Below are 13,834 nucleotides of genomic sequence, written 5' to 3' on the forward strand. Positions count from 1 at the left end.
AATGCACAGGGAAGTCCCTCACCACAGAGAGTTGTCCAATCCCAAGTGCCTGAAGGGTCACCGTGGAGACACCCTGGTCCAAGGGATGAGTCAGCGTGGGGGATGGGAGGTAAAGGAGTCAGAGATGAGACCAGACATCAGATGGGAAGTCAGGAGGAAGAGAGGTCAGCCCAGGGGCGAAGAGCTAAGAGGACAAAAGGAGGTTCAGTGATGAGTCAGTTTAGGGTCTCATATGGACCAGGCAACAGGGCAGGAGATGGAAATGGGCTTCAGAGCTCAGACAGAAAGTCAGGATCTAATCATTGAAGAAGCAAAGATTAAGAAGCTACAAGGAAGACAATTGAGACCAGAGACAGGAAGAAAGAGGGTCGTTGGGCCATGCTGGTCAGAGTTTGAATGGGGGGTACGCAGTGTATGTGAGTCAAGGTGATGGATGGAAGTTTGAACAAAGCCAAGGGACCAGCAGTGAACTGTGGCATCTAAACAAGGCTCAGGGCGGGTCACTGGTTGGAGGTGACCTGTAGTGGCTGAGAGGAGGGGTAGCAGGGAAAACCCCAGGGGGACAAAGAGACCACCAATGCTGGGAGTATTGGTAGGACTCTCAGGAGAGCAGAGACCTGACCAAGAATCTCCAAGCAGAAAAATGGAAACCAGCTAGCAAATCTGACTCTGGAGGCAGCTGCTCACTGCAGCACCTCCTGTTCTGGCTCTAAAACATTCCCCGCTGCAGGCAGCGTCTCAGTGAAGAGCTGCCCCAGGTCCAGGCCACATCCTTAGCAAAGGGTGACTTTTGTAACCATAGTCAGGGTGGCCCTAGTGTACAGAGCATGACTAAGAAGTCAGACCCCTGCAGGTCTGACTCCCTGCTCTGCCGCCTTCGACGTGTGTGACCTTTGACTCTGAACCTCAGTTTCCTGATCTATAACATGGGAGCAATAAAGGAGTTTGTCCATATGGACTCTCTGAACTCTAGAGGACTTCATGTGACTTTTATTATTAACAGAATAATACTAATTGGTGTTTCCCTCATTGGTGTTTCTGAACACTTTGGTGTGTATCTATGGCAGCAGATCATTCATTCATTCAACAAACTGGTATGTCCCAAACATGTGCTGACTGCTCAAATGGCATGGAGGAAGAGATTGAGTTTGGTTCCGTGCTTACTGCCCCCCTGAGGTTGAAAGAGATCTTAAAGTTCGTAAACTCTCTCCTTAGGCTTAAGTACCCTCTACAGCATCCCGCATAGGTGCATGACTTTGGCCCACACTCTTCTAGTCCTGACTATGAATGGTGATCCTCTTTCATAGACCCCTCTGACTATGAGAACGTTCATACCTGTACTGAGTTGAAATCTTCCTGGTCCTGGCTCTTTCTCTGAAGCTTTCCAGGCTTGTTCACTTCCTCTCCCACGTTGCATCCCATTTGGGATTCTCAATGGCTAACGTACTCCCATTCTGCCTCCTCAGTTGGACAGGATGGATTTTAGACCCCACACACCGAGTGACTCTACCCAGAAAGGGCTCAGGTGTATCTCTTCCCTCTCTAAGTGGAAGCAGCCAGTGGCTGCAACCCTGGGACCCTTCCCCCAACAGTCATGGCCTTGTGTGTGTGGTGGGGGGGCAGGTGAGGGGGATGGTGGCAGGATGACCTCCGGAAGACAGAGACAGAGCTCTTTCACCGTAATCTGGAACATTCTCTTACCTTCCCAAGATGAAGAGAACAAAGCGACTTCTCAAACCTTCTTTAGGGAGCACATTCTGATAACAGCTTGTTTGCATCAGAGGCAAGATTGCGGAAGTGGTTTGCTATTTCCTTCTCCACTGGACCACGTTGTGTCAGAACTCTCCACCATGACCTGTCTGTCTTGGGTGGCCCTATATGGCAGAGCTCCCCACAACCGACCCCAAATGCACAGGGTTTTGTAGAACCGTGAACTCTTTGACGCTATTGGGGACAGTCTGTGGCCCTCCCAGACCTGGCTTTCCGAAGCCTCAAGCTGTCTTTTCCACTCTGGAGGGCAGTCCAGATCCCTGTAGGGGTTGTTTGAATGAACTTCCCAACACCTCTGAGCCTCAGTTTCCTCATCCTCCAAATAAAGATGACAACAATGTTTAACTCGTCAGGCTGTGGTGCATCACGGGACAACGGGTGGGAAAAGAGACAGAAAGTGCTCAGGACTCGGTAAGTGCTCAGCCGTGCTGAGCGTTGTCAGGTTATTTGAATCAAGACAGAAGCTGTCCTAGATGAGCTAACATTCCAGCAGAGTCATCAAGACCCAGATGAAAGGAAGAAAATGAGCGTGGAGGGAGGCTATGAGCTGGAAGAACAAAAAGCAAAACATTTGGGCATTGATATCTGACCACTGCAGTTGTTCTCTTCAAAGATAACTGCCTGTCATGCCTATGGGTGGGGACAGGGAAGAAACCCGAGGGCTCCTGCTCTTCTGTGGCATTTTCCTGCTCCTGCTTTGATGCTCCACAATGCTGTGTTGGGTGGGGCGCAGGGCCCAATCGACCCAGTGTGGATTTCAGTTCTCCCAGTAACTGACTGAGTGATACCAGGAAAAAGTCACATCACCTCTCTGAGCCTCTGTTTTCTATAAAATTAAGAAGAAATCTATTCCCTTCTAAGATCATTGGGAAAACTAAAGGTCTATTCCTTACACACATGCCTGGCATATATTGGGTGCCTGATAAATGATCGCTGCTATTGTCTTAGCATCATTTTTGTAATAATAATCTTAAGTATTACTGGCTTTCAAAACCACGAAGAACCTGAAAGGAAGAGGATCTCCTCCCCTTTTCTTTCTGTGGTTTCCCTCTCTGGAGGATGCATGCCAGCGTACCCTCCCTCATATGCACTCTCTCTCTCTCTTTCTCTCTGGCTCTTGCCTTTTTCAGTGCCCTGATAAGTTCCTGAGGGGGCTGGAAGCTGGGATTGTAAACTGCCAGATTTCATACCCTGCTCTCATCCCTCTCTTCAAAATCTTATCAAATATTAAAAGCTGTGAAATAGGAGGCAGGTTTTTAATCATTTTAATCACGGCATTCCTCAGCCTGCTCAAAAGGGCTCAAAGGAATCGATTCAGAAGTGGTAATTATCCTTGCGGCCCTGTGCCAGACTCCAGGTCAGCCCTGGGGCCAGTGCCAGCGACAGATGGCGGGCACCGGGGAGGGCTCCTCCCGGGTGGGGGCCCCCGAACAGGAGATGCCTCGTGGGAGGAAATGAAGCTAAGTCATCCCAGGTTAGGCATCAGGTTTCCAAATGTACACCAAAATCAATTGAAAAAAATCAACTTACTCTTATTACCATCTCTTTAAGTGCCAGATGTTTTTAGCCTCATTTAACCCGCCAAGCAACTCAGGAAGGTATTTATCATTATCCAATTTATAAGTGAGATGACTGAGACTGAAAAATATAAAGTAGTGTCTCAAGGCCTGTTAGAAAGTGGCACAGTTAGATCTGTGCAGCTCCGGGCCTGCACCGTGTCCTTTGGGCCCCCATCAGCCTTGGATTGGGGGGCCTGCTGCAGAGCCATCGGAGGGGCTGTGCCCTGCCCCCTTCAGCAGTCCCCTCCCCCTCCCCCACTGTCCTCGTATGGGCTCTGGCTTATTCTTGCTGTCCTCTAGCTACTGGGATTTTATGCATGCATTTCAGGCCCCCAGTGAGCCGTGAACCCTTTCTAACAGATTACATGCATCACAACCCAGCTGCTCACCTCCCTGGACTCATTTCTGGACAATCCTCCAGCCCATCCACCTCCATGCTCCAACAGGACCTAGCTTCCTGCAATTCTCAAACACCCTTTGCTCTGGACTTCTTGCTTTTGTACATGCTTTTCCCCTGCCTGGAACAACACCTTCCACCGCCCCATCCAGGTCTCAGCCTAAGCATCAGCTCTTCCTGGAAAGATGGCTGACTCCTCACTAGGCATTTCCCACCTTGGTGATACTGCTATGGCTTTCTCCCTATGAAGGCAACCAGGATTTGGGGGGGAGAGGCGGGGGGTTGTGGGGAGCACCGCAGGGTGCTTTGTTTGCATTGCTGCAATTCCTTTAGCTGGCCAGGCTGAGAAGACAAGGACACGTCTGCCCGACTCACCGCTTGGCAGTCCTCGCGTCAGGTAGACATCGGCTGAGTGCATTACCCGAATAAGGGGACTGCGCTTAAAGGTGGGGATTTCCGGAGGCTTAGGAAGTAGAGCAGAGTTGTAGCTCTGGGCCAGATGAGGCATGCAAGTGAGCAGGGATGGCCATTTGCATACAAAGTACCTAAGAATATTCTTCAATATCACAAGAAAGTATGTTTTCCATCATTTTCCTTGAAAAATGCATCCCTCTTGATCTATCTTTCATTTCCCCGCATTTAATAGAGATGTGAATACAGAGAACTGTGTCTCTACAATAAGACAAATAGCATCCCACGCACAGTGAGAAATGACGACCCAAGTGGTCTACGTGTCGGGAAGATGAAAGGGATGGGGGGGACCGTGGTGAACTGAGGCGCATGACCCTGCCTGAACAGATAGCTGTTCTCCACCCACTTTGTTGTTTCCCGGGGGAACGTGGCCAGATTTCCCGACTTTTCCAAGGAAGCTGGAAATAGACTGTATGTATAGTGTCCCAGTTTGTAAGAGTCGTCTCAATTAAGCCGACACGCACACATGCACACACGCACAAGCACGCACACACAAACAGACACAAAACAAGCCCAATAAAGCATCTGCCAAGAGGTTTTGGGTCACAGATTGGAACTTCTGCATCCGTTTTCCTGCTGGGTAGATAAAAGCTCCCTGGAGATGGACCCAAGTGCCCCCCGACACTCGCAATCCCCCAAACACCTGGGTTAAGTGGTACCACCCGACTCAGATCCACCCGGAACACTCCCTTCTTACCTTCACAGGCTTTCTTGAAGCTCCTCCAAAACCCTCGCACCAAAGGGAAAATATTCATAACCCAGCCAGGCAGCACTTAAAAGATCAAGGCATCTGTGGATGCTGAAGTCACTGACACATTGTCCCCGTTCCCTCTCCCCAGTAGGGTCAGATGCTTCCAGTCTCACTGATGAATCGCCTCTCAGTTTCACCACAATTTGCACAGTGCTATTGACGGGAGTGGAGAGGGCAATGGCACCCCACTCCAGTACTCTTGCCTGGAAAATCCCATGGACGGAGGAGCCTGGTGGGCTGCAGTCCATGGGGTCGCTGAGAGTCAGACACGACTGAGCGACTTCACTTTCACTTTTCACTTTCATGCATTGGAGGAGGAAATGGCAACCCACTCCAGTGTTCTTGCCTGGAGAATCCCAGGGACGGGGGAGTCTGGTGGGCTGCAGTCTATGGGGTCGCACAGAGTCGGACACGACTGAAGCGACTTAGCAGCAGCAGCATTGACTGGAGTAAAGGAACAAGTGTGAGTCCTGGCTGCGGGGACGGGCTGGGGGGGGCGGTGAGGGGAGGGCTGCTACCACCTGGGGCACCTGTGTGCTCCTTGGCCCATCTACGTGGGCTGATTCAACCCACCTCTGAGATTAAGTGAGACTAGCCCAGCCACCACTTACAGATGGGGCTCGGGGAAACTCAAACAACTACCAACAACACTCATGACCACGACTTTACTATCCACTGAATGTTTGCTGTGTTCTGGGTATCGTGGCCAGCACACTGCATATACCATCTCATTTAAGCCTCGCAACACCCCTCATATATTCGGGGAGGAAGAGGGCAAGAATCCTTGGTGGCAGCATGACTATTTTACACATGGAGGAAATGAAGCAGAGAGAGATTTAGTCCAAGGTCTCACAGCTAATAAGCAATAAAGCAGAAAGGCCAGCTCTGTATCCCAGACACAGACCCACAGAGTCTTTTCCAAGCTGCTCGGGTAAAGAACTTTTTTGCAAAAGCTGCCGTTGCTGCACTGCTTCCGTGGATGGTCTCGGGAGTACTGCTAGTACTTATGCACTTGTGTTGTCTGTGTTTGGGGGTAAGGGAGGGACGCTGCAGAGGACTGAGGACATCCGTCCCAGCACCCAGCGTCTTCCTTTTTCCTGTTGATCATGGTGAGCTTGCTCTCTGGGGATGTTCCAGGGTCCTGTGTCTTAACTCAATTCCTCAAATATTCTCCAGGGTTTATGAATTCTCAAGGGTAATATCTTTTTAATTTTTTTTAAAATTTTCATTTCAATAGTAAATTATTTGAACATCGGTATAATATTCTAGATCATCAGCTGTAACCACCTTGTCACAGTCTATGCCAGAAATCCCCAAACAATAGTTCATGAACTGAATCAATGCTCAACCTGTTTGCGGTTTTTGTTTGTTTTAAATTTATTTGTTTTTTTTTTAATAGATCATTGCTTTACAGAATTGTGTTGGTTTCTGCCAAACATCAACATGAATCAGCCATAGGTACACATATGTCCCCTCCCCGTTGAACCTCCCTCCCACCTCCCTCCCCATCCCACCCCTCTAGGTTGTTACAGAGCTCCTGTTTGAGTTCCCTGAGTCATACAGCAAATTCCCATTGGCTGTCTATTTTACATATGGTAATGTAAGTTTGCATGTTACTCTCTCCATACATCCCATGTATGTCCTATGAGCCAAGAATTATTTCTACAGTTTAAAATCACTGGGGGGAGAAAACCAAAGGAAGAATAATATTTCATGATATCTGAAAATTTTGTAAGATTCCAATTTCTATGTCTCTACCTTGAGTTTTATTGAAACACAGCAGTGCTCATTAGTTTGCATTAATAGGAGCTGCTTTAGCAATAGTGAGCAGAGTGGAGTAGTCTCAGCAGAGACCATCTGGCCCACAAGGCCAAAAATATTTACTATTTGGCCCTTGACAGGAAAAGTTCACTGACCCCTGATTTATGCAATGTGATTTTAGTGGCCACTGATGCTTCCAACTGAGTCAGGCATCTGCTTATTTTTGGGGTTGTTTTGTTTTTGTTTTTATTGTTATGAGCTAATAAGAAAAAACAGAGAAGGACTTAAGTACCCAGAGTGTCCTCGTGTGATCAAATACAATTTTCTGATAGTTCCAAGAGAAGCCAGGAGAGCCTTGAACCTTCATAGCAGGAAGCAGACCAGCAGGGTGAAGTAAAATGTGTGTAGTAAAATGAAGAGAAATGGGGGTGGGATGGGGAGGAAGGTGGGAGGGACTTTTAAGAGGGAGGTGACATCTGTATACCTATGGCTGATTCACGTTGATGTACTGCAGAAACCATCACAATATTGTCAAGTAATTACCCTCCAATTAAAAATAAAATTTAAAAAAGTCAGCTCCACACCATAGACACACTGCAAACGGCAACTCACTTTCAACCAAACCACCTTACATTAAACTAATGTTGCTAATTTGAAGTTAACTGATTTTGCAGTCTTATTTGTGCTTAATTTGGAAATTTGTTTCAGTTTTATAGCTCAATGAGAGCTACAAGCATAAGGATTTTATACCTAGCTTTATGTTTGCCAATAAGTAACATTATGATAAAAGTAATTTGAGTCAACACTAACTGAAATGTTTTCCCCTTTAATAGGGCAGGAAAAATGAATGCAAGAAGTACCAGTTACTTATATCTTTGAGTCAGTGTAATCTAGTATAAATTGCTACCTGCCAACCTGGCAGAAAATTCGGTCTTAGTTTTTTTGGGAGGTCCTCTCCTCAGTTTGAGAGGAGAAGGGAGTGTCAAATAATAGCCCTAAGCTTAAGCTGGGACCAGCTTTAGGGTGGTGACCATTTTTTTCTATTGCTCCTGTGTCTACACTGCATTTGTGTGTACGAATCACCGACATTCATCCTTTGGGTTCTGTTGCTGAGTAGCTCAGAATTGCCCTTCACTAGTCCTCCCACTTCTTCCTTTTTACCTACTCAGCTCACTCTCCCTTTATTCTCTCTCCTTCTGGACAATGGAAGCACAATTTTTCTCAATAAGCCTTTATGCTAGCTTGACTTTCCTGTGTGGAGATGGGCAAAGGAATTGGAGAGGACTGCTAACAATGGCCTTTTCTTTTTAAAAGTCTATTACACCTGTTATATAAAAAACATAGTTTTTTTTTTTTTTTTTTTTTTTTTACTGAAAAGTTATACCCAGGCACTGAAGATTAGAGAATGAATGGAACTCTTTTAGCCCTCTTCTGCATTCCCCCAGTGTATCAGTTAGCTATTGCTGCATAACAAACCACTCCTAATGTACTACCTTAAAGCAATACAAATTGTTTATTTTGTTCATAAGTCTGCAGTTTTTGCAGGGCTTGGCAGGGGTGTTTTGTCTCTGTTCCATGAGGAGTCAGCTGGGGTAACTGTAGGGAAGTGGAGGATCCACTTTCAACATGACTCACCCATGTGGCTGGCAAGATGGTGCTGGCTGTCATCTGAGAGCTACAGTCAGGGGCCTTTTCCCCTCTAAATAGCCTTCTCCATAGGTTTCTTGTTTGGGCCTGACAGTAGATGGTGACCTCGGGGCAACCAGACTGCTCACCGGATAGCTAAAGATTTCAAGAACAAGTGTCCCAGCAAACAAAGTAGAAGCCGCAGTGCCTTTTATGATCTAGCCTCAGAAATCCCTGTGCCTATCGGCTGGTGTACAAAACCCCACTCCATTTCAAGGATAGAGGCTTAGAGCCCATATCTTGATGGAGAAGTGGCCAAGTTCTAAAATGACATGTGCATTGAAAGGATACTGGAGTGGGTTGCCATTTCCTACTTCAGGGGATCTTCCTGACCCAGAAATCGAACCTGCGTCCTTTGCGTCTCCTGCATTGGCTGGCAGATCCTTTACCAGTAGTGCCACCTGGGAAGCTATGATTATTAAATAAGATAATATATAAAAAGTTGGCCTGGTAGCTAGCGCAGAGTGCCTGCCTGACAAAGGATAGCTTCTTTCTCTGTTCCCCGACTCCATCTCAGCCAACCTGAGCTGACTCAAAATGGCATTCTTCTTGGCTACCACTTTGGAACCATTTTCCCTCAGGAAAGGACGTCCATGTATTCACAGATTCGCACACAAAGGTTGTTACTCAAATGCTGTTGAGTGATTGGCCTTTTCAAAGTAGACTCCGGTCCCCAAAGCTGCCCCGCGGCCCTGGGAAGGCGCCGGCAGGGTCCTTTGCTCCCACTCGGTCTGTGGGTCGGGGAGACCTGGACCTCCCTCCGGCGGCGCTGATTGAAGTGGAAGGATCACCATATGTCTTTCGCAGAAGGGTGACTGGCTCCCGCTAGGGTCCCAGTTCCCCTGAGATTTTCCTGAAAACCCTTCCAGCTAGCCCAGTTGGGTGTGTTAGCACATCAGATCCCATGCTTTGGTGAAGAATGTAAACACAGACCTGATTTTTCATTTTAAATGAAGCCAAGCATATTGCTCCCAGCAGATGCCGAGTGACTCAATCTGTCCTCTCGGTTTTGAAGGGACCTGAAGAACAACATGGTAAAATAAAGCAAACAGCACATTTATTGGTTGATAAAATGCTGTTTTAGTCTACCCTGGCATTATATGGTGATTGCTATGCAGCGAACATCTGTTATTAAATCCAGACTTCTGTTGCCTGGATACATTGAATCAAAAGCTGGAGCCTATGAGAAATTCATTTGTGTGTCTGTTGCGTGTGAATGTCAGAGCTCATATGATGCCTTTGTCTTCATTCTAACTGAATCTTTTAATATGGAATGTCTTGCTTGTTAATTCTGACTCTGGGCCAATACTGTTTTCGTTTGATTAAAAAGGGTTAAAGAAAGAAAGAAACTGTATTCCCTCAGGTGCTCTAAGCAATTTTGTTGATTAATTTTTGGAGATGGCATGGTGTATTCAGAAAAAGTAGGACGTTTTTAAAAAGAATTCATACCAAGTAACCCAATAATTCAAATTCTAGGGGTCTATCCTAAGGACATAGGAGAGATGAGCATGTATTTAAGGCCAAGGATGTTCGATGCAGTGTTACTTATAAAAGAAAAAAGAAAAAGTTAAAAGTCACCTAAAGGCATGTATGTAAAGAGCTCCATTTATATTGGCTGCAAAGTCCATGTTCTTCCAGACTGCAACTTATTAGTTGATGAGCTAATTATGAACTTTACATTATGTATAGCTTTATGCTATACTAAAAAGGTGTCTCCATGAACAACTTGGTGCGGCTGTAATTACCTCTTCAGGATAGGTCACTAGGTGTGCAATTTGTTAGGACAAAGTGCATATTATGTTGTTAATTTGCTCAGTCAACAGATGTGTCTTGAGTGGCCACTGTGCGCTAGACAGCAGAGCTCTGCCCTGGCCCAACGGCAAAGAAAAGGTCCCCACCTTCACGGTGCCAGCAGAGTGAGAAGGGAGGAAAGAAAACTAGAGGGATCTCGCAGACAGCAGTGAGTGCCAAGGAGGGGGCTGAGAATAGCGGGAAAGCCAGACGGGGATCTCTGAGTGCCACAGATTGGAGAGCGTTTGAAAACTCACTCAGCAGTGGTTCCTTAAAACGTGGTGCTGGGAAACGTGGTACATCACCAAATATTTGTCGAATGCCTACTAATGCCAGGCTATGTTCTAGGCACTGAGAACCCAGCAATGACTCTATCCAATAAGCGGAAAGAGGTGGATGATAACCAAATTTCAAAAATGACAAATGCCACGGAGAAGCTAAAGAGATCTGGGGAGGGGATAGGTCTGCTTAGATAGACAGGACAAAGAGGGAGCCTTTTGAAATAAAACACCAATATTGAGAGAGCGTTGGTCATGAGTAGACTGGGAGGATGAGGTTCCAGGCAGAAGAACCAGCAAGAGCAAAGGCTGGGAATAACCTTGGTATGTTTGAGGAACTGAAAGATGGCCCTGAGTGAAGCCTGGTGAGTAGTTTGGAAATGGCTTGAGCAAGTCTGGCAGTCACTGGAAGGCTGTGTGACAAGCCACCCCAGTACTCAGCAGCATACAACCTAGGTGTGAATCTCTACAACCTCTGTCCTCCTTCCATCCACATTCACTTCCTCCCTATGGAAACCTGTCTGCTCTGAAAACCACAGCAGCCTCAGAATGTATAAGTACATAAGAAGTGCTCCTGAATTTAGATGCAGTGGTTCTCAAACCCTAAGGAGCATGAAAAATACCCACTGAGCTGGTTATGCATGTAACATCCTAGGTCTCGACCCCAGAAAGTGTGACTTGGCAGGACTGGAGAAGCCCCAGAAATCTGCATTTTCAGAAGTAACTCTTCTTGTGATGGTGACGGAGGTCTATGGACCACATTTGGAGAATCAACAATGCAAAAGTCCCCAAAGTCGGTCCCAGGCAGGCCAGGAAAACAACCCTGCCTGTCTACCTTCAGGGTTAGGCAGAAGGCTGCCATTGTCATGAAATGCCCTTGGGCGTTCTTAGAGAGCACATCTCCACTATGATGGGCCCAGCAGGGAAAGCCATGAGTTAATGGCATCTCCTGGGTATAATAAACCTCCTCTAAGGCTCTCGTCCCCGCTGAGCTCTGCTGGATCCTCTGCCATTTCATAGTGAAGTTAGAGGTTCTTCTAACAGCTCAGAGAGATTTCTTGGAATTCCAAGGCTCCTCATCCCCTGCTCAGAACCGGATTTGGCTCCTAACTTGGAGGCGGGGTGACGTGCTGGGCCGGGACTTAGCGTGGCTCACAGGGAATCAAAGCCAGCCTTCCCCGCCTTCCTCTGACAGCCCTGCATGCTTCTTCTCTTATCCCTGCCAGAGGAGAGGGGTGGAAGGGGGGCATCCCAAAGCTCATTACCAGCTCACATTCTTTGCCCTAAATCAGCTCTCAAACACCCTGGGATGAACAGCCCTAAATGGGAAAGAAAAAAATAAAATAACGAGTGTCTTATAAGTTCATTGATATCCCTGGTGCTTTCTGTCAGGCCAGGGTTTAGCATTCTCTGCTCTGAATTTTATTTTCTGAGTCTCTAAGGAGAGTTGGCTACTCGTCCCCTGGCCATCAATTGCCTGGGTGTGCTGACCCCGTCCAAACCTCTCCACCACCGCACGCTAGTCCGTGTCCCATTCTAGAAGTGACAGAACTGCTCCAAGGGACCTGCACTTTCTTGGGAACTGGGTAATTATTTCATGAGTCTGTGTTAACAGAAATACCGTTTCTAGGAAGATGGGGTGGTAATAGCTAATATTACCACCCTGTGTTACATTCCTGTGTTAATTCCCTGAGCATTTCCTGTGTGTACTTTTCATTCAGGAGCCAACTTAATCTTTGTAATAACCCTATGAGGCAAGTACTGTTTTCACTCTCGTTTCCAGACCCAGCATTTGAGGTTCTGAAAAGTCCCTCACATGAGGTCACACAGAGCTGAGGTCCAAATCCAAGTCCCTGGACCGTAGGACCCAGGCCCTCCGCCACCTACCAGCTCCGTTTCACATTGCCTCGAGCAGATCGTGCCTGCGTGGCTCTGTTCAAGCTGGATGTTGACGTAGAGAGCCCCAGGCATATCCAGGGCGTGGATACTCGGAACCATGTCACGTGAGAAATAGTGGCAGGATGTAAGACCTGAAGATGTTTTAGCTTAAAGACAAGGTGGTCTCATGGCAGAGGCTGAACAGGGGTATCGAGGCATGAAGTGTTAGTTGCTCAGTCATGTCTGACTCTTTGCAATCCCATGGACTGTAGCCCATCAGACTCCGCTGTCCATGGGATTCTCCAGGAAAGAATAATGGAGTGGGTTGCATTTCCTACTCCAGGGGACGTTCCCAACCCAGGGATTGAACCTGGGTCTCCTGCATTGCCAGCAGTTTCTTTACCATTCTGAGCCACCAGGAAAGACTTATAGAGACATAAGACCTGAAAAGTAGCTTCAGATACCTGATGATGTATCAAGCAGGAAAAAGGACTAGATCGTGTTGTATGAGCCCAAGTCTCAAGGTCCAGTGAGGTGAAGTAATACCAGAATATAAGAAAAAGCTTTCAAATACTCAAGTCTCCAAAAGAGAGTCAAGCTGCCTTGAGAATCTCCCTGTCACAGGAGGAATACAACAGAGACTTGGAAACTATTTCATTTGGCCTGGTATAGGGGGTTCTCAATGTGAGATGACACAAATAACTTTTGAGGCACTTTTGATCCTGAGTCTGTGCGATTGTATTGTTATTCCCTGGAGCCTCATCTCAAGCAGCATTTTATGTTGTCGTTAAAATGCCTAGCACAGACTCCTTTTAATGAGCCTAAAGGGAGGCATCATCATCACTCCTAGATGATGTCTACTTGGCCTGGGATGCAAATTTTGAGGAATCACTTTGTATCCAATCCTCATCAGGTGATGTGCCATGAATCACAGGTTCTTGGAACGACTTGAGACCACAGACCTCATGATACAGAGGAAGAGACTGAGGCCTGGGGACGGCAGCTGACCGGTCCCAGCAGCCGGGCTGGGCTGGGCTGGGCCCCCCTAGCGCAAGCTGCAGTCTCCACACCACAGAGCCTCATGGAAAGTCTGAGAAGAAGGACCCTTTACAGTCTTCTGTTTATTGTTGCTGTTGTTTAGTTGCTAAGTCATGTCCAACTCTTTGTGACCCCATGGATTGTAGCCCACCAAGCTCCTTTGTCCATGGGATTCTCCTGGCAAGAATACTGGGGTGGGTTGCCATTTCCTCCTCCAGGGATTGAACCAGCATTTCCTGCTTGGCAGGCAGATTCTTTACCACTGAACCACCTGGGAAGCTGTTCTCCTCATTTGACAATGGCAAATAGGATTCGCTTCCCCACACCAACTCGTAATTCATTGGTTGTGATTTCCTGAAGAGCTGTTTCAGGATCTGGGGCCACATGTGGGTTCGGTGGAAATGAGATCTGTGAATCATTTATGATGGTTGCCTGGGGCATAGGTGGGAAAGTA

At 47.2% G+C, this 13,834-nt stretch overlaps 1 protein-coding gene and 1 long non-coding RNA gene across 6 annotated transcripts in view; one reads left to right on the forward strand and one right to left on the reverse strand.

Moving 5' to 3' along the window:
• Positions 1-5,376, reverse strand: part of LOC139177975 (uncharacterized) — a 53,698-nt gene extending 48,322 nt beyond the window's left edge. For both annotated transcript variants that reach the window (XR_011562384.1, XR_011562383.1), the window contains exon 1: positions 4,895-5,376. This is a non-coding gene — a long non-coding RNA (uncharacterized lncRNA). The remainder of the gene's footprint in view (positions 1-4,894) is intronic.
• KCNIP1 (potassium voltage-gated channel interacting protein 1) overlaps positions 1-13,834 on the forward strand; it is a 405,417-nt gene that overhangs the window by 213,291 nt on the left and 178,292 nt on the right. The window lies entirely within an intron of this gene.

This window comes from Bos indicus, chromosome 20 (assembly GCF_029378745.1).
Source record: "Bos indicus isolate NIAB-ARS_2022 breed Sahiwal x Tharparkar chromosome 20, NIAB-ARS_B.indTharparkar_mat_pri_1.0, whole genome shotgun sequence".
Taxonomy (NCBI): Eukaryota; Metazoa; Chordata; class Mammalia; order Artiodactyla; family Bovidae; genus Bos; species Bos indicus.